The sequence below is a fragment of the Strix aluco genome, chromosome 1, assembly GCF_031877795.1.
Source record: "Strix aluco isolate bStrAlu1 chromosome 1, bStrAlu1.hap1, whole genome shotgun sequence".
Classification (NCBI taxonomy): Eukaryota; Metazoa; Chordata; class Aves; order Strigiformes; family Strigidae; genus Strix; species Strix aluco.
The window spans coordinates 77,648,890-77,668,658 of record NC_133931.1 but is presented as its reverse complement, the minus strand read 5'-3'; the positions used below and the strand labels follow the sequence as shown (position 1 = coordinate 77,668,658).

Here is a 19,769-nt window from a genome sequence, read left to right as displayed (position 1 = left end):
TGTTTATGTAAATTTTTCTTTCACTTCAAGACACTGTGGTCACAGGCTGCTGAGAACCCAGGTGCTAACTGGTGGAAGTTCTACAGAAATTTAGCAGATGTAATTTTTATTCTTTAAGTCAAGAGAAGGAAGACTGTTTTGAAAGGTCTGATGAGTGCTGAAGGCAAGGTCAAAGTTATCCACTGCTCTCCCTTTGTCCACAAATCCAGTAATTTTATCATAGAGAGCAATCAGATTGTTCAGGCATGACTGACCCTTGGTAAACCCATGTTGACTCTTCCTAAACACCTTCTCCTGCATGGGCCCAGAAATGTGCTCCAAGGGGCTTTAGTCCATGATTTTTACAGGGGAAAAGGTGAAGCTGGCCAGTCTGTAGCTCCTGATCCTTGTAGTCACTCTTGACTCCCCTGGTCTCCCCTGGCAGTATCATTGGTGGCCATGTGCCCATGGGGTTGTTTAATCTGAAGAAGAGGAGGCTGAGGGGAGACCTCATCGCCCTCTACAACTACCTGAAAGGAGATTGCAGAGAACTGGGGATGAGCCTCTTTAACCAAGTAATAAGCGATAGGACAAGAGGTAATGGCCTCAAGTTGCACCAGGGAAGGTTTAGACTGGATATTAGGAAGCATTTCTTTACAGAACGGGTTGTTGGGTGTTGGAATGGGCTGCCCAGGGAGGTGGTGGAGTCCCCATCCCTGGAGGTGTTTAAGAGTAGGGTTGACTTAGTGCTGAGGGATATGGTGTAGTTGGGAACTGTCAATGTTAGGTCAATGGTTGGACTAGATGATCTTCAAGGTCTTTTCCAACCTAGACGATTGTGTGATTCTGTGGATAAGCAGCAGGGAGTAATAGCCTGAGAGCCTTGGCGGTTTCTCTGCAACATCTTGGATCTGAGCCCCTGGCAAGCAACAAATCATTCTAGATAGCAATCCAAGTAGGCAGATGGGGGCTTCTGTCCTCCACAAATGGAAACTTACCACTACTATCCTTTGCCATTTCCTCCTGTCGATAATATGCAGTTTATGCTTGGACAACTCTGATGCTTCCCCAGGTATGACATTCTGCTTCTCTCCTGCTACCAGGACACTGAACCTGTTCTGCAATTGTAGATCTGCAAGTGGAAAAGGAGCCATCTTTCCATGTGACAAAAGTCAGGTTAGGTGAGTCAATTATATTTAATTCAGTAAAGATTCTTTCTTAATTGTCTTTGCCTTTGATGATTCATATTACAAGGAATAAACTCATGGATTTATGCTGCACTTCTACTTGTGACCAGTCTTGATTTCTCAGTCAAATAATGACAGGAAAGTTAGTCTACAATTTCCAAAAATACATACAAATCCTTGAATAGCTGAATGTTTTGCTGTCTCCAGCATTAGAATTGTGGAGGAAGAGGAAGATTATTCTAGACAATACAGGGTGTAAACCTGATGGTTTGTACTCTCCTGCGGTAAGAAGGCTCTGAATACTTGTCAGCATGCAAGGAATCATCCTAAAGATTAGTAAACCAAAAATACTAAGGACACTGCATAGCGTGCTTCAAATCTGGCTGCTCTTGTAACTGTACTCTTCCATTAAAATCAGTTTGTGAAGTTTGAGGATTATTTTTATTGTTTACTTGGTTCTCATTTAGTTGCTATAAGTTAACTGCATAATAAATTCTCCACAATGAAATATTTGTGGACTATTTTATTCATTTTATGTGCTATACCTGCTTTTAGGGGCTTTTCACACATTTATGTTCTTTGCTAAATGAATAAGACAGGAAGATTTTAATTTGGATCCCTGGATGTGGGGCTGGCCATGAAAAGGTCTTGCAAGAAAATCTTCTGAATCTGGATAAACGTGGGAGAAACTTATAGCAAGTAGGTTTGTTCTTGAAATTCCCTGGTTACACAAGTCTTACCTTCCCATTTTGTAGTACCATATGAACAAAAAAAAAAATGCTGCAGAGCTTATATAGAACATTTTATTATTTTTAAAACCACAAGACCATATTTATGGAACTTAAACATAATTAATGCCTGATAGTGAAAACGAAGTGTACAAAAACCCAAACAGTTCTCTCCCCACTAGAGCAGGTGCAATTTTTTATTGAGGAAACCAGTCTGGTGCAGTCATTCCCCATGTACAGCAGCCACATTCTGTTACTGGCTGTACACTGGCAACCTACAGAGACAGTGGCTAGCATTATAATTATGTTTTTCCAGGACACCTCAGATAACAATGTTTACAGTGCGTTAGGTTCTGTGATAAAGCCATGCCTGGTGCCTGACTAGCACAGTCTGTCCTGTCTTCCCATTAAACTCCATTTATAACTCTTTTGCTGGGTGCGGGGCTCCCTGTTCTGTGTGCGTGTGTGTATGTGTGTGCATGGGGGTCTGCGTGCAGCAGCTGGGGTATGGCCATCAGCCACAGGGGTCCCCATGTCTGTGGAGCAGTGACCAGAGCAGTCAGAGCATGTGTTAGTGTGCTCTCTTCCAGCTGCCTTCCAAGCAGTCTGTAATTCCTCTTTAAACAGCGCATACTTCCAAAAGGCAAAGATGGGAGGTGGCACTCCTCATCCAAACTTTTCCTCCTAGCTGCTATGTGCCAAACAGCCTGTGGACTAATGATTAGGACACTTTCTGAGGAGACAAGAAGATACAGTCCTGATTCTTGCACTTTCAGGCAGAAGAAGAAATGAGCCTGAGTGCTGAATTATGAGGGACATTTTCTACCCACTCTTCCAGAAGAATGATAGAATAGTTTTCAGTGTTTTTTTGTTTGTTTTGTTTGTTTTGGTTTTTTTTTTTTTTTTTTTTTTTTTAAGAGTAAACTGCATCTTTGAAAGGAAGGATTTACGATCATCATCAACAGAGAATCCAGCTAGAGGATTTTATGTAGATGGAGATATTTCCTAGAAGCCTCCAAAGAAGTATCTGAGAAGACTCAGACTTAAGAGTCATATGTATACAGAATATTAGCTGTCAGCTTACTCTAGTCAGACTTTAGCTGTTTCAGGAGGATTCATTTGACTAAAAGAAGATGGATACGATTTACATATTTACATCTGAGCTAACCACTTCAGGCTCAATTTCTTACCAGCAGAGAGAGGTTGATTCATATTAATTTGAAGCAAATACTCACAACAGGTTATCTGTCTGAGCTGGCTGTTTAGAGTTGCATTTGCATGCACCTTCTCTCCTTATGCTCTCTGTAGAGAGCCCAGAAGCTCAAAACATGCTCCTGAGCTCCACATTGGAAATGAGCTGCTTTTCTTAGACTTGCACAACTGCTTTGGGGAATTTACCCATGGCTTTGTTTTCTGAAAGTAGACTGACATTAGTTGTGCACTCTTTGGGAAGATTGAATGCATGAAAATATTCAAGGCTGTGAGAAACTCAAATGTTACAGTTATGTTTTGAATAGCAGACTAGAGAATCAGAGAATCACTCTTTGGCCTGTAAAATTCAAGTCATTCTTGTCTAACAACTAGGAAAAGGTCATGTCATATGCTACAGGAGTGATTTCTCTTCCTTCTCCTCTTTCCCTATTCCCTCCTCTCCCTGCTCCATCCCAATATAATTCAGCTTCTAACTGCATTTTCTCCCTCATCTTGAAGGAGGTAAAGGGACAAATCTATATATGTCTGTGTTGAAATCAGTTTAGTGGTGTTTTGTGGTATATATGTAGCTGCTGAAGAAGCTGTTCTGCTGCTTCTTCAGTAAAGTCCTTGTCTTTACAATTTCTGTGTTTCTACATTGCCAGGAAAGAAAACAACTTTTTTTTTTTTTCTTAATTTTTTTTTTAATTTTATTTTAAGGGTGTTAACTAAGTTTTCAAAAGATTATGCCATAACATTGTCTGCAACAGATCAGGATTTTGGTCTATGAGACTCTGTATCTTTAACCTTGTATTTCAAAAGAATGTCATGATTCAGAAGTATGGACAAAATGTAAATGCAAATAATATTAACAACTTCAAATTTGTAATAACAGAAGTGGAACAGAGGCAGCAGATGAGAAGGTTATACCTAAAAATCTTAATAAAAATCATAAAGTATAAAACTGGCTTTTTCCCATACAGTTCAGGTTCCTGTTTTCTTTCATCTCTTTCTGTACTGTTGTTGCAAATTGCTGTAACTTTCATACTTTAAAAATTCTGTAAGCTCTTCCAAAAAGAAGTCACCCCCAATTGCTTGACCAATAAAACTACTTATTCTGTTCAAATAACGCTGTTCTGCGGAAGAAGATTTACATTTCTGGAAAAAGCTAATTCTGCAGTGGATTAATTTGTTTTGAATTGCTGCTGAAAGGAAATGAACCTGCAGAGAGACAACTGACTTGCAAATTTCTTGTCTAAGGTTACTTAAGGTCTCAATGTTCATTCTACGCAACTTCCCAATGTTGAACAGATCAGTATGTACTTAACTGAGCACACACTAAGCTAAGTTACTATGATTTTACTAAAATGGCGATGCATTAATAAGCACAATAACCAAATTCAGGTAAAAATTTAAATATAATCCATAAATCAGCAGTTTCAGTTAATCAAACACCATACAAATGCAGCAAACAATTGACTAAACTGGTGAACCAGAGAGACTGCATTGTGCTAGTCTTGTCTTGGATAATTGCAGATAGATTGCTTTCAGTACCTAGACACAGTGTCTTGGTTGATTTTTATCAGCAAATAGCTGTGCTACTGTCAAAAGTGTTTGACTCACTTTTTCACATGAAATTATGCTAGGTATAGGATTTAAGCACTAACCTTCAAGAAAGGATTAGTTTCTGCACACATAATGGTGGCATGATGGTCTGCACACAGTTTCTGGACACATAATGTAGGCATAACCTACTGAAACAGTTTTCAAATAAAACTGTTTTTGAATCGATGGCTACATTGACTTTTTAAACACCAAATTTACCTTTAGAAAATTGGTAAATTCTATGCCATTCCTCTGCTTCTAATTTATTACCTTCAACAAGTGGAAAGTACTTCACCACAGCTTGTAAAAGAAACAGTGTGGTCTGCCTTGTTGAGTTTCTGGTTGTTGAAGTGAGTCTCTCCAGTAACTCATGACTTTCATCTCATCTTTATTCGCCAGACATTCACAAGCAGAGAAAGGCTTGGGGCTTTATAGGTCTTTGAGGAAGACAGCAAAAGCTACTTTGTCTCTGCAGGATCTCTGTTTCTTCTTCAAGTGCCATTGTTTATTTTTGTACTGTAGTGACATCTCTGTGCAAATGGTGTTAGAAATGTAACTCTTTACTTTAGTACCAGTTCACCTTCTTAACCTTCGAAAAGGGGCTTAGAGCACGCTTACTTCTCAACACTTCTTTTCAGCTTGTGCTCTGTTGGTGTCAGATTGCCTTGTCTCACAGTTTATCTACACTCTCTTTTGATACCTTTGCAAGCAATCTCTACAAATCCTTGACTTCAGTTCTAAGACAGTCTTTTAAGTTGTGTGCTGCTGATATGGCTTCAATCTTCCTACCTGCTTTCAGAATGCTTACAACCATAGATCAGATGGGGTAGCTTGGATATGAAAACCATCCTAAAACTGTAAAGATGTTATTTGGAAGGGACCTCTTCGAGTCTCTACTCCAGCCTCCTTCTTGAAACAGGACTGTGGCTGTGCCAGATTAGGTCAGCCATGGTTTTGTGTAATGAAGTCTTGAAAATGTTTAAAATCAGAGATTCTAGCCACTCTATGAATAACCTGTTTCAATGCTGCACTACCCCCCTGGTGAACCTATCTTTTTCTAAAGTTCACCTTGAGCCTCCCAAGATACAACTCAAGTCCATCACTGCTTGTGTTATCACCAGCTTCTGCAAAGAAGAGTGTAGCCCATCAGCTTTTAATTTATATAGCTGTAGGCTGATGTTAGATCACCTCTTCACAAGACCAACAAAGTCCAGCTCCTCACATATGGTCCCAGACCATCTTAGCTGTTCTCTGCTGGACCCTTTCCAGTTTCTCCATGGGCCTTTTAAACTTAGGGACCCATATCTGCACACAGATGGGGATTCATCAATAATACCAAGTAGAAGAAGCCAATAACTTCCCTCAGTCTGCTCGCCATGATTTTAATGTGGCACGGTACATAATCTGCCTTATTTACAATAAGACCACACTTTCAGCTTATATTCAACCTGCCATCCCCTGTTACCTCCAGGTCCTCTTCAGCACGACTGCTGTTCACGCAGCCAGTTTCAATGCTGATTCAGTATTTTGCTCTTCTCCTTGCTGAAATTCATGTTTCTGTCCTCCCTAATGATTAGTTCAGTGTTGAAGTTCTAGACATTTGTCACAGTCAGCAAAAATCTCCTTTTATAAAAATATCTAACAACTTGCTGAACACATTCACTTTATGATGCCTTCTTTTATGACATTCATACAAGCATTCTTAAGCTTTCTGGGTCTTCTAGCAATAAAGCTTTTAGGATGCTAATAGAAATTAATGACTTGTCCTATTGGCTTGCACCTAAAATACCCTAGACAACCCTACTTCTATATTCTGTCAGAATAAATCCTATGTCCAATTACATCACTACTATTTGCCTTGAGCTAGCTCAAATCTGTGTGCCTCGCTGAAGTGTCTCTTCCCTAGTCTATTTTATTCACATGAAACACAATGTTCCTGTTCATCTCAAATACCAATGGGTTAAGCAGAAAAAAACTGTGATGTACTCATACACTTCAAAAGAACGAACTAAACAGCTTCCTATTGACCTCTGTAGACAGCAGCAGTTTTCTGATGGTTCCTGAGGACTTTCTGTCCTCAGTTCAAAATGTCTCTTCACGGCTCAACTACATTTCAAACACATTAAGTTTATTTTGAGCCCCATCTGCTACCTGGTTAGATGTGTCTGTAGGGGCCAAAGAACCGGCTCCCTATGACAATCTAGAAATATTTTCTCTGTTCTATTTATGAGATGGTCATGGGAGTGTCAAAAGTTTTATTAAAGTGAAGATGTCACATAAACTACTTGGTTCATCATAGTGAACTGTTAGGAAAATTTTCATTTTGTAGTGATGCACAAATATTGCTCTTCAAAAGTCCAGCAAGGATGCAAGAATGCTGGTTTGTAAAAATAGTTGTGAGTGTAAACACATTATTAAACTCTGACTGTAACTTTAATTAATTGCAAATATATAGTGCAGGCATAAATGGAAAACAGGTGTTCTCTGCTGCTTAGACATCATTTCCCACTTTCCTGATTTCTGTTTTATTTGCTTTACGGTTATTATAATGGCTGCCACCAACCACTCCCACTTCAGTGTGCTAACCATGACTCACATAAGTGACTAATAAATTACATCAATGGGAAAGCAGATGAGCACATGAAGAGGAGGTGCAAAACTCATTAGTCATGCAGTCTCCTTTTCTGGGGACTGAATTGCCTGACAGAAAAGCACTGTGAGTGACTTGTGCATCTGTCAAGTCCACCAGATGCCAATCTTACTCTTGCAGTTTTTGTGAAAGCTATTAATCAATATGCATTATTTAGTATTGTAAAGCAGGACCTTAATTAAGCAGCCAACTAAAGCAGAAGGAAAAAGGTAACCACCCAATACACAGTGAGTTTCTTCAGACAAAGAGAATAATGTAGATTTTGCCACTTGAAGTAGTATTTAGATCACAAACCATTTTTTTCTTTTTCATACGTTATCTTGTATAATGATGCAGCTGAAGACAGATATTCTGGAACAACAAAGTGAAATGAAGAATCTCTGTGTGCTAGACATTGATTTTGATCAATCTGCATGAAATGAAATGAATCGATGTACTAGATCAAAATCAGAAAAGGACAAAGTATTGTACTCTGTACATATTGCTGGGGATGAGCCATCATCTTCATTATGATCTGTGTGATTTCAGGGATTTATAGCATACCTATAATAATTCACCTAAGGCTGAAACTGTATAAAATCTCCATGTAGCCTTTCAGGACTCTATTTGGTTTCTTTTCACAGAAAGGACCCTTCATTTGCACAGGAGCACAGCACATTAAAAAAAAAAAAAAAAAAAAAGTCCAATTTTTTTAATCTCAGCAGGTGCAAAGATGTTTTCTTTATGAAAGAGTCTCACTAAACTTGAGAGCGGAAAGGACTGCAATCTACTACAGCCATTCTCATAAACTGATCTGTTGGTCAGATCAGACTACCATTTATTGATAAAGTAAAAATGAAACCTGAAGACTGTACCAATGCTAGCAAGTGCCAAAGCAAATCTACACTATCCCTTAGCAAGGAAAAAGATTTTAGAAGACCATTTATGACAACCTGAATAAAATAAATTGATGAACATGAAGGCTTTAAAGTAACAGTAGCTAGAGTACAGACAAAAACCCCACAAAACAAACAGAAGAGCTGACCCCCATGAAGAGGTGTGACACATAGGGGTTTGTCTATCCTGAAGCCTGCTCTCTGAACAGAGTGCAATGCCATTTTTGATCCCAGGACAAGAGTGAAAAATATGACTTTCTATATGAGGATGCATTGAGTCAGAACCATGTCTAATCTGTTCAAATGCCTGTTACTTTTATAGTGTAATATAAACATGCTTCCCCTACTCCCAGCACTTGTCTGCACTCAGGCCAAATGCAAATATAAAGCAGCTGAATCAGGTGTCAGCAGCAGGTCCCCACAGCAGTTTCAAGAGTTCTCTTGTACCAATTTATCCAGCTATCTGACTTTACATTCCAGCTGAGTTGTCTTGTTTACAGCTAACATGGATATGTCAGTATTTCTGCAGATGTACCCAAAAGGACAAAGCCATTTGAGTCCACTTTTAAGTATGCATTGTTCAGATTAGTGCAGGAAGGTCTAACTAGATTAAATGGACTGCAACACCTAGGCAAAACAAGAAAAAAGGTAAATAATCAGAAAGTGTTTTTCGCTTCCTGGTATCTTTTGATTCTCCACAGTTTTCACTTCATTTTTGTCTCTTGTGCACTAATACACTCTTAAATTTGTTTCTGTAACTCAAGAATGGAATGTGCACAGAAAGTTTTGCAGGTTAAGATGCCCCTGTGTAAACCAGTCTTTTCTTGCATTCATTCCATTATTTTTTTCAATGAGGATAGCAATTTATCTCCAGAAATTTGTCATGATTCTACTCCTCATTGTAAGAAATGTCATATGAAAAAATTCAGTGGCTGAACTGTGCACATGTGATTGTATTATTAGGAACACTCAAGAGAAATGCAATGGTAAAATAGAGTACCGCACAAGTTAATCTTACCATTGCAATAATAATGATAATAGAAAAAAACCTGTTGATGAGCAGGGGACTTCCTTAGTAATAATCAGCAAAGTATATGCACATTCTGCATATTTTATGAGTCTGCTTTTGCCAAATTAATAGGTTGACTGCTTTGTATGCCACAGCAATTAATAATATACAGATTTACAACTGCCATCATTAAGACCTGAAAACGTAACTTAAATTTAGCTGTCAGCTAAAATGTTTTCTTGGGAGGTGGGGGGTGTTGTTGTGAAAATGTTCACATCATATGTTGTTTACAGGTCTTACATGAAAAATGCTCTTCCTCATAGCAACTGGAACTTGTAGGAAATTTTCAATGAATAAAGCAGGTTGCAGAAGGAGACTTGTTGTGAATGGATAAATCTTTGCCTTCAAAACATTAAGTGACGTGAAAGCTTGATGAATACATAGTTTAGGAGAGCTCAAATTTGTCCCAGTGTGGAGGAGCTGGCGCCTGCTAAGGCCAACAGCACCCTGGGCTGCATTAGGAGTAGTGACACCAGCAGGTGAAGGGAGATGATCCTTCCTCTCTACACAGCACTGGTGAGACACGTCTGGACTGCTGTGTCCAGCTCTGGGCTCCCCAGTAAAAAAAAAAATGGAGTTACTGGAGCAAGTCCAGCACACGGCCACAAAGATGATGAAGGGACTGAAGCATCTACAGCATGAGGAAAGCTGAGAGAGGCTGGGGCTGTCCAGCCTAGAGAAGAGAAAGTTCAGGGGGATCTTATCATTGTGTACAAATACCAGATATGAGTGAGTAAAGAAGACTGTGCTTTTCTGAGTGGCATCCAGTAACAGAATGAGAGACAATGGACACAAATTAAAATACAGGAAATTCCACTTTAATGTAAGAAAAGCTTTTTTCCTGTGAAGATGGTCAAATGCACTCAAACAGGTTGCCCAGAGAGGTTGTAGCCTCCATCCTTGGAGATGTTCCACACCTGGCTGGACAGGGCTCTGAATAACTTGCTCCAGTTTACCCTGCTTTGAGCGGGGAGAGTTGGACTAGATGACCTCCAATGGTCCCTTCCAGCCTCAATGGTTGTATAATTCTGAGTCAATAAAAAAAGTCTATTCAGCACCCACTTTCTAGTGCATCTAGGCACCTCTCAGACAGTGTGGCTCTTCCCAAGGCACACCTCCTGATAATGGGTCTGATACAATCCTCTGACAGTAGCAGCAGGCAGTAATGACACCTTAGAGCAATCTCTGTGGCCATGGGCTTGCATGAGACAGGCACCCTGGGACTGCTGGGTGTCTCAGAAGGGTATGGGTGATGAGGTACAGTGTGCCAGTGTGAGACAATGCATTCCTGCTGAAGTGGAGGAGGGATGTGGTCCTGACCCCCAAGGAAACCTGGGTGCTCTGCCTTCTGGACAGGACTCTGGCATGCTGTTTGCCCAGGAACTGGCATGTGCATTCAGAACCTGCCTTTGAAATCAGTGTAAGTGCAGCCTGAGAGTGCCGACACATCTTGCATTTTGCAAGTCATGTTTAAAGCGAACAAAAGAGGAATCAAAAAAGAAAATGTTTAAAGAAGGGAGAAACACTTTACCATCAGTAATTAAAATGTGTAAAACCCTTTTGATTATAAGAACTAAAGGTTTTGCTCTCAGCTTGATAAGAAAATCACACTTTCAACAGTGTCACTGAGAGTTACGGGCACTGACAGCTGTGTCTAAGGCTTTCTGTTCATCACAGTCAGCCAGATTCTGTAAAACCTCTGCATACAGTTTTCATCTGATATAGGTCATTCTACAGTCTTTATATAAAATACTTATTTGTTCTCATATAGCTGGAACTGCTTAAATGTCTTAGCATTCATCCACAACATTGGCCTTCCACATTCATTTCACTTATCTGCCTGATGATAGCTTGTATAAACAGAACTGAGAAAGGCTGGTCCCATGCAGCTGAGAGCAAGTGGACTGGTTGTATGCACTCTGCACAGACTTTATAGACTATGGGAGTCTTGAGCCACATGTCAACCCCTTGGCCCTAAGACAAAGTTATTAGGTATTGTGGGATTTTTCATTCAAAGTCTTCAGAATGCCACAGAGAGCTCTGTCACAGCTCATCAGAATGGTTGTTTCTATAATGTTGCTATAATGTATGGATGTGTGCTCTGTACCATGTCCTTGTGTCAAGGTGTCTGAGTTTGGTGGAAAGAGCTCTGCCATATTCTTACCCATATTTCCTATTTCAAGTGGTGGTGGGAACTGCGTTTGTATTTTTCTCAGAGAAAACTAGTTGGGCTTACTCTAAGACAGTGCTTGGAAACAAATGAGTTTACATGTGTGTATGCATTTTGAATGATCAGGGAGTTGGCATGGAGCAAACCCTGAAGCTATGTGACTGGACAGATCTTCCCAGAAAATATTTCAGATTATGTAGAGAGTCATGATTCAATACACACTGGGTCAGAAATTTGTGTCCAGGAACAAAAAAAATCCCTGAAACACCACAAATGTGGTTGTTAATTTTGCTGATAGAGCTAAATTATACTCTGTTCCCTTCTCTATTTAACACAGTGTGTTTGAAGAAGGGATAGCACATTTACCCCAGTGAAGCTGTCATTTCCAACAAATGGTCTTGGAATGGCTGATCTATAGAGAGAAACAGCAGAGTAAATGTTTAAATGCACATGAGAAGTCAGGCCCTTTTTATACCAAGTGTGAAATAAAGCCTCAGACTATGCTTTGCATAAAAGTTAAGGACAGGATTCCTCAAATCTATTAAGAAAATCACAAACTGACTTTTAAGCCTTTCAGGCTTCTCTTTGGCTGTAAACATCTGCCTCCATATTGAGACTTATTTCTACTGCGTGCCACACCTTGAGCAAACTCCGTTCATCCCCAGGGAAGGAACAATCTCTTGTTCCCATCAGGAGGTCCTTTCACTTATTTTTATGAGATCATAGTCAAAAACCAAGGTCAAACTAAAAATCTAGATATTTCTGTCACACCTTCCCAAGTGCACGTAAGTCATTTCATGAGTTGAAAAGTTTGTCTGAGAATGGTCTCTCTTTCTCAAGACTTCTGACATTTTTGCTTGGGGTCAGAAAACTATGGCTGGACCTTTGTGGTTTGGTGTGGGGTTTTTTGTGTTTTCCTGGAATAAGGAGCAGTAAGTATTGTGCTAGCCTTTGCACACATTTCCAGCACACCAGTTCAGTCTCTGTACTGGCCACTTCCATGATCCAGAGGTGGCAGCAGTTTCACATTCCTCTCCCTGTACATTGTGTCCTGGCTTCATGGTGAAACCTGGGAAGACACCACAAAAAAAGCAGCCCAGGTTTATATCCCATGAGCAATCTGGCCAGGTGCCAGTCAGGGTGAGGGGCTGATAAGCCCCTGACTGCACTGCAGGCTGCATCAGCAGGTAGGTGTGATTGCAACCCTTCTCCTGCACTTTATGAGCCCTCCTGGCCCAGAGCAGGCAACCCAGATTTTCCAGTGATTTTCTTACCGGTAACCCATCTGTGGTGTACATCATTAAAGACAACTTCTGAGGGAAATTCTTTGAGGTCTATCTGTGATGGAGATAGACAACTATAATATCCTTCCTTCCTTTGTCCCACAGAGGCTTGTTACTCTCCACAAGGCATATATCCATTGTGAGCTTTGCTGCCATTTACTTTCACTCAGGCTTGTGTTCTGCTGCTCTTTAATTTCCTGGCATAGGCAGAGCCACAAATTAAGGAGACCATTACATATTTTTATATTGTTATTGCTAGCAAGAGTCTGCTACTACCTCTAAGCAGCTACCTGGAAGCAGCTGGCCAACCCTCTCCCCTAAGGCATCTGTTTAGGTGTAAAATTGTCTCCTCTGAATAACATGCATGAGGCCTTTCATCAGGCATATAGAAAAATACGATCCTTGCCTATGGGAGAATTTAATGTCAGGGAAAGCAGACCGTGGCAGTCAATATCACTTCCTTCTGGCTCTGTTTGCTCTGTGTGTTCTTCTCTCATGTTGAAAAGGCTGAAGCAGGAGAGCAGGCAGGCAGGCTGCCAAGGTATCTACCTGCTCTGTCCTGGCAGCTGTCACTCTGCTGCAGGTGAAACCCTGCTGGGAAAAGGCTGCCAGCACCTCTCCTGAGCGTTGAGGTGGAGAAATGTTCTCAGGCTCAAGTCAGGGTGGGCAGAGCCAGGGTGTCACTGGAGCAGTCTGACAGGTCAGGTTCTCTTAGGGATCCAGAGGCATAGTGAGGTGTTTCCCACAGCTATAGTTTCTGTCATAACTTTGCCTGGACAATCAGCAGGGGAAAAGTTGTTTACAAAAGTTGTTTACAGTTGTTCTGGATTATCTCACCCAAAAGAGCTGAATTTTTACTGTCAGCAAAATTATTGTGTTCCAGTTTATGTCCTCTCGAGACCTAACTTTAGAGATAGAAAGACCTTTGGATATTTTTAGTAGGTTTATTTTAGGAAAGGTGCAAGCAGATCTACCCCAAGGTTCTGGCCAACGTGATACCCCATCATCAAGGCAAATATATTTTAACAGGAGCTCAGAGGCCAGGGCATGTAAAGAAAACCAGACTAGATCTGCAGCCAAGGAGAAGGCTAATGAGTTCTGAGAGACGGATATCAGCACTTTGGAGAGAATGACACAAATAAGGATGGCCGGAAAAAGAAAAAAAATAAAGCATTGTGAAAGGGGTAAAATTGTTTGGCTTTCCATGTTAAAAAAGAAGTATAAAACCTTAGCAAGATAAAAATGTAAGAAAAAAGTTCAGGTAGACACCATAGTTGAAGATAATCATTATGGTAAACAGTTGTATTCCATGGATATGTTTATAAAATGTTTCCGAATACCTGTAGCGGTCCCAGCTTCCTATTTTGCTGTCTAAGCATTAGCTCTTCATCGGTAAAGTTATAAAACGGAGAAGAAAATAAGATTAGTTTGGAAGGCCATATCCAAGTAGATGATTCTGGTACTAAGTTTGAAGAACTATATGATTTTAGTGATTTTTTTTTTGAACCGTTGTTTTAATCTAGAATTACAAACCACTGTAGCATTTAGTCTCACACCAGCTAGGTGGGTATGTTTTATCAGTCTAGTTTTCATTTACTGCATGAAAAGCAAAACATTCACTGTACCTGCAACACTGAATTAAGGAAATAATAATTCCAAGCTGATACGATGTTGGACATAAAAAAAAATTTCATGATACTAGCTAACCTGCACTGATATACCCAAGTCCACAGTACCTGACTAACTTTCACTCTTTGCAGAAAGTCTGAGATCTTTGCAGTGTTCCTGAAACCAAAAAGTTAAGACTCAGTTTGCTGAAATGAGAAAGAACATCCTTACAGGCTACTGAAATCCAGGTACTGTCTATATGAAGGCTTAGTGTCAACCAGAATGTGAACTCCTGTTTCTCATCCATGTCCTACCTTGCAGTCTAACCACTGCTGTTCCCATTTTGCTGCTTCATTGTTAAAGACTTCAAGTGTCTTCCAGGTTCATGTCAGTCATTTTACCCCACCTGAAAATTAGGATGCAAAACACTTGTTTTTCCTTTCCAGCTTGTGGCTTCCTATCAACAATCAAAACAGAGCATGTGAGATACAGAATCCTACCAGAAGTTAGAAAAAAGAGATAGCAGGATTTCTGTCCGTGGACTTCATGTGTTTAATTGCAGCACACAGGCAAGTAATCTGTAAATACGTTATGGAAGGTGAAGGGAAGGTGCTCACACACTAAAGTATTAGAGCAGCTTGATAGCTTCCAGTGGTCAACTGAAGAGAGTCACTGAAGACAGTCAACAAATGTAGGTTTCATTTCAGGGTAGATACGGACTAATTTTCAGGTTCTAATGCTTGAACAATTATAACTTATTAGTATCAAAAGTGAGAAGAAATTGATGGTTAATTTCTAGAAAACTTTTATTATGGAGGTAAGATGAAGCTCTAAGATAATAGTTTGTGACACATTCAAGTTATTGTGGCAATAAGATGAAATAAATCAGCACTCTGTTTTGGTAAGTGCAAATTTTTTTTTTTTTTTTTTTTGAATGCTTGAATGTATTTAACAGTGGACCCATCTCATACTCCTCTTGTTTATTAAATCTTTTCTTTGGGATAATGCCAGCATTAACCAGTTCCCATTTGTTGATGTCATTTTCTGTCAGAAAGGACCTGGGGATCCTCATGGGCAACATGCTGAGTCAGCAGTGCACCCCTGTGGTGAAGAAGGCCAAAGAATACTGAAACTGCATAAGCAAGAGTGAAGCCAGCAGGTAGAGGGAAGTGTTTCTCCCCGCCCCTCCTCTATTCAGCGCTGCTGAAATTGTATCAAGAGTACTGTGTCCAGTTTTGTGACTCCGCTACAAGAAAGACATTGGCATGCTGGAGCAATTCCAGCAGAGGGTCACCAAGTGGGTTAGGGAGCTGAGCACATCACATGCAAGAAACAGCTGAGCAAACTATTAGTGTTGTCTTTAGAAGGGAAGGATAAGAGAAGGATCTTGCTGCTTTCTTCAACTACTTAAAGAGAAGGTTTAGAAAAAAATGGAGACAGATGCTTCTTAGGGGTAAAAGTGATGGGATGAGAGGCAGTGGACAGAAATTGCAACATGTGAAATTCTAATTAATTGTTAGGGAAAAAATGTGATTATTGAGACTGCTGAGAGACTTAATTGAATTGCAAGCTTCAGAAATATTTAAACTGGTCAAGGCCCTGAACAATGTGATCTAAGCTGGCTCTGCTTTGAGGTAGAGTTTGGACCAGACGATCCTCATGGGTCCCTTCCAACCTATAAAATTCTATAATTCTACAGTCCTGCTAACTGATGCCTGCATAAAACATAAAATCCTTCCTCACCTCAATGAGGACAGACTATTTAGAGGTCAATTTTTTTAAAGCAGTAGGTTAAATTCTCTAGTGATATGGCTGTATAAAAGAATGGAATTGTATTGAATGTTCCTGAATTCTATGTAGATCAAGTACCACTTTTATAAATGGATAAATATTATGCTCGAAAAATACCTGTCTAGGAGAGTGTAATGTGGCACAGTTCTTTGTTTATATACTGTTTAAACCCTAGATGTATTTACTGTTTTTTTGTCCAACCAACATTTAAATATATTGGCAAAGTTGTGATTAACCTGCTTTTGAATATAAATTCTTATGTATGTTATTGCAGTAAATCTGGATTATATCTCAGAAAAGTCTTTCAGAATTCAGAATGCACAAAAACCTAATCTTCAATTTAGCCTCAAGCTCAGAAACAATAATGTGCACATTTTTATTGCAATTGTTCTTCCATAATTTATAGCGAATGTAATTGGACTGAGACTCTCATAATAATGTGAACAGATGTCTTGACTTGTAATATGTTGTTCCATATTAGATGCTATTTTTATTACCACTGAAATGGGCCTTTATTGCGTATCTCCTTCCCTTGAACTATGAAACAATTTAGAAGCCCAGGAACAGTATCCAACAGATAAAACAAATACAGATGAGAAGCAGAAAAATGTTGTGCCTCCCATCAGAGAAAAAGCCCTAACTTTATGAATAACGTATTTTATGTTGGAGAATGAAGCTATCTCCTCAACATTTCTTGGACTTCCTATTACAAAATCAACAGCACATTACAAGATAAACGAACCAAAACAACAAGGGTTATCATTGTCCACTGGGTATTTTCCATGAATTATTTTTGTCTTGATGGAAAATCAATTGTCTGTCAGAGAAGCTTTAGTGAAAAGGAGAAGACAAACAGTCATTAAAAAATTTTAATAAGACCTGAACACATACCTAAATGAGTTGAGTATTGCTAATATCAAGGAGGGGAATACCTTAGTCTGTTTTAGAAGGTGTTGGCGGAAGAGATGGGAAAACAATTTCAGACTCTGCCTTCTATGGTGATGCATAGATTTACCTAAATCAGACAGGATTTGGTGCCTGCTCCCCACTACAGAACTTCATAATTGCAGTTCATCTCAGCGTAATTAAATTCTTCCACTTGACAGGTCCACAGAGGTATTCTATATAAGGTAAAATGAGATCTCTGGATGCAGACATAGATTCTCCCAAAAGTAACACTGCATCAGTGCTCAGCTGAACACACTCCTTAGTTGTCCATAGCACTGCCAAGAACCAATGCACTCTTCATGTTTATGGGACACCACTGTGCATCGTACCAGTGCATTTGGAGAAGTCTTCTGCTTGCAATACAGTGAGAGGGAAGGGAATTACTGACACACAGTGAGCTGTTGCCAGAAGGAAAGTAGTAAAATCATTATTAGGTTTTTCATATGGAAACCCTTTGGGTATTGTTTTCAGAGAGATAAGAAGTTCAATTTAATTACTGAAATCACTTGTCCAAAACATGTTCCTATCTGTAGCACAGCAGAACTAGGTAAATGCTTATCTCCTGCTGTGGCAGCTCAGTGAATCAGAACAGTCAATCTCCCTACTCTCCATTGCTGTATCTACTATCCATCCCCAAAGCTGTCACAACAAATCAACATTAAAGGGAATGGGGCAATTTGGAAAGAGATTGAGAGGGCTAGAAGAACGGCTGTGTTGGCAAGACAGCAGAACTACTGAAAGCAAAATAATGAAAGGGCGCTGATCCCAAGAAAACACAATGAGTGTGCATGCAGAGTGCCACCGGTAGAGCTCTGGACAGGTAAAACGCCTACCAGGGGTGACAGACTCTGCTTCTTCTCAATTTATCTGTGACCTAGACAAATATTAGCACTTCTCATTTCAGAAGCAGGTACAGTTAACAAGTATGTGATTCATATGGATGTTTTGAAAATGTATTAGCTAGAGTTTGTACAGTGCTTTGCATCTGTGAAGTCAACAATTTCTCTTTGATCTGTTATTACTAAAATTTAGTGGGAACAAGGAAGAAACACCTTTAGTAATGTTGCCCTAGAGCTGGCAAAGCACTTATTGGTATCTATGAACAGGTGGGAAGCTCAATAAATAATATTAAAGTCAACTCAAGAGAATGAAAGATTTTTAGGACGGGGGTGTTCCGCTCTGCGGCCTTTTCTCCAGCTTTACTTTTTTGACTCTCTCTTCCCTCCTTTGCTTTCATTTTTCTATCCCACATGCTAGTTTTATTTGTTGGTTTTTTTCTCCTCAGGCTCTTTTTCCTTTGCATATTTTCCCTTTTGGGAGACTGGGGGAGGATGGTACTTGGTGTTATAAATAAGGGAAAGAGCCAATAAGGACAGTGGCAGATGCTTAGAGAATACTCTTATAATCTGTCCCCAAATGAGAGCTGCCTGTTTAAAAAAAACTTTTAAAGAATGCTACCTGGCTGAGTGGTGAACAAAAATTACAATGAGGCACTGTGGCTGCTCACAAACAGCTGCTACTCGCATTTTGGCACCTCAGGAGTCCTTTCCAAGTTGTCCCTGCAGATGGTTATTTTTCCCTAAGCCTCCACCAGAAGTGGTGCTAAGGAGTTAAGCAGTGAAGAGTGAAGCATATTAAAGAAAAAACTGAAGCATATTAAAGAAAACTGAATTGTTTTAGGTATTCTGCCTCTCTTCCACTACATTGCCTGTTGCAGTACACCCTCATGAACCTATAAATTGCTCTTAACTAATTTTGTCACTACATGCAATGTTTGGTCTGATGTGCTATATATACTTAAGGATGAAGTTTTATTGTCACAAAATGCTCAGAGCAATGGAGTCTGGTCACCTAAGCTTTGATTTCTAAACTGGTGTATAGCAACATAAACATTTGGTATAGACCATCAATACTGCAACCACTATCCTGTAGTGTGTAAGACCTTTAGTAGGATCTTGGTCATACTGGCAAGCTATAAACAGAGCCTGTTGGGAGGGGCTCAGTAAACAAAGTCATGCAAAATACAAAAGGAAAAGCAGAAATACTGCCAGCTCCTGAAGTCCTCTTGGGGTCACATGATTTTTGGCTAGAGCTGATACCAGTTCTGTGTGGAAAAATTCAGTCTTTCACAAAGGTCAGCTCTGATTTGCAGTTTCCTCTTAGCAGAGCTTTCCTCCTCCCCTGAGCAGAGAACACTGACACTTTTTCTCATGGAAGGGAAGGTAATCAATCAGAGCTATTACAGTCTGATCTCAGGATAGTACTTGGCTTTAGAAGAAGTTTTTTCTAGAGTTTTTTCTAAAAAGCATTTCATTGGTCATTTATTTATGGGTTAAAGACCAACTCAGCTATCTTATTTTACAGCATATATCCAAATATTCATGAGGCAGAGGAGGGCTTGGGAGAGTCGAAAAGTGGTGAGAACTAAAGAAAAGGGATTGGAAGCTTTCACAGCTGTACAACAATGGTGGTTTGCAATACATAGTAATACTACAAGTAAAGCTGCTAAAGTGGTAGTCTCTTGATTCCTATATATGCATGCTGATTCTAATGGTGAATATATTATAAAGAAATTCAAATGACAACTATATACTTTCCCAAATATACTATATATTCTAATATATAATATATAATACTATATATATATACACTATATATATACTCTCTATATATACTATATATATT

The 19,769-nt window shown here is 39.6% G+C and overlaps 1 long non-coding RNA gene across 1 annotated transcript; it reads left to right on the top strand.

Annotated features, from left to right (window-relative positions):
* The first annotated feature begins 1,056 nt into the window (after positions 1 to 1,056).
* Positions 1,057 to 19,745, top strand: LOC141933384 (uncharacterized). Its single transcript, XR_012626076.1, has 4 exons — positions 1,057 to 1,160; positions 14,498 to 14,593; positions 14,792 to 14,914; positions 15,397 to 19,745. It is a non-coding gene; the product is annotated as an uncharacterized LOC141933384 (long non-coding RNA).
* Positions 19,746 to 19,769: the final 24 nt, after the last annotated feature.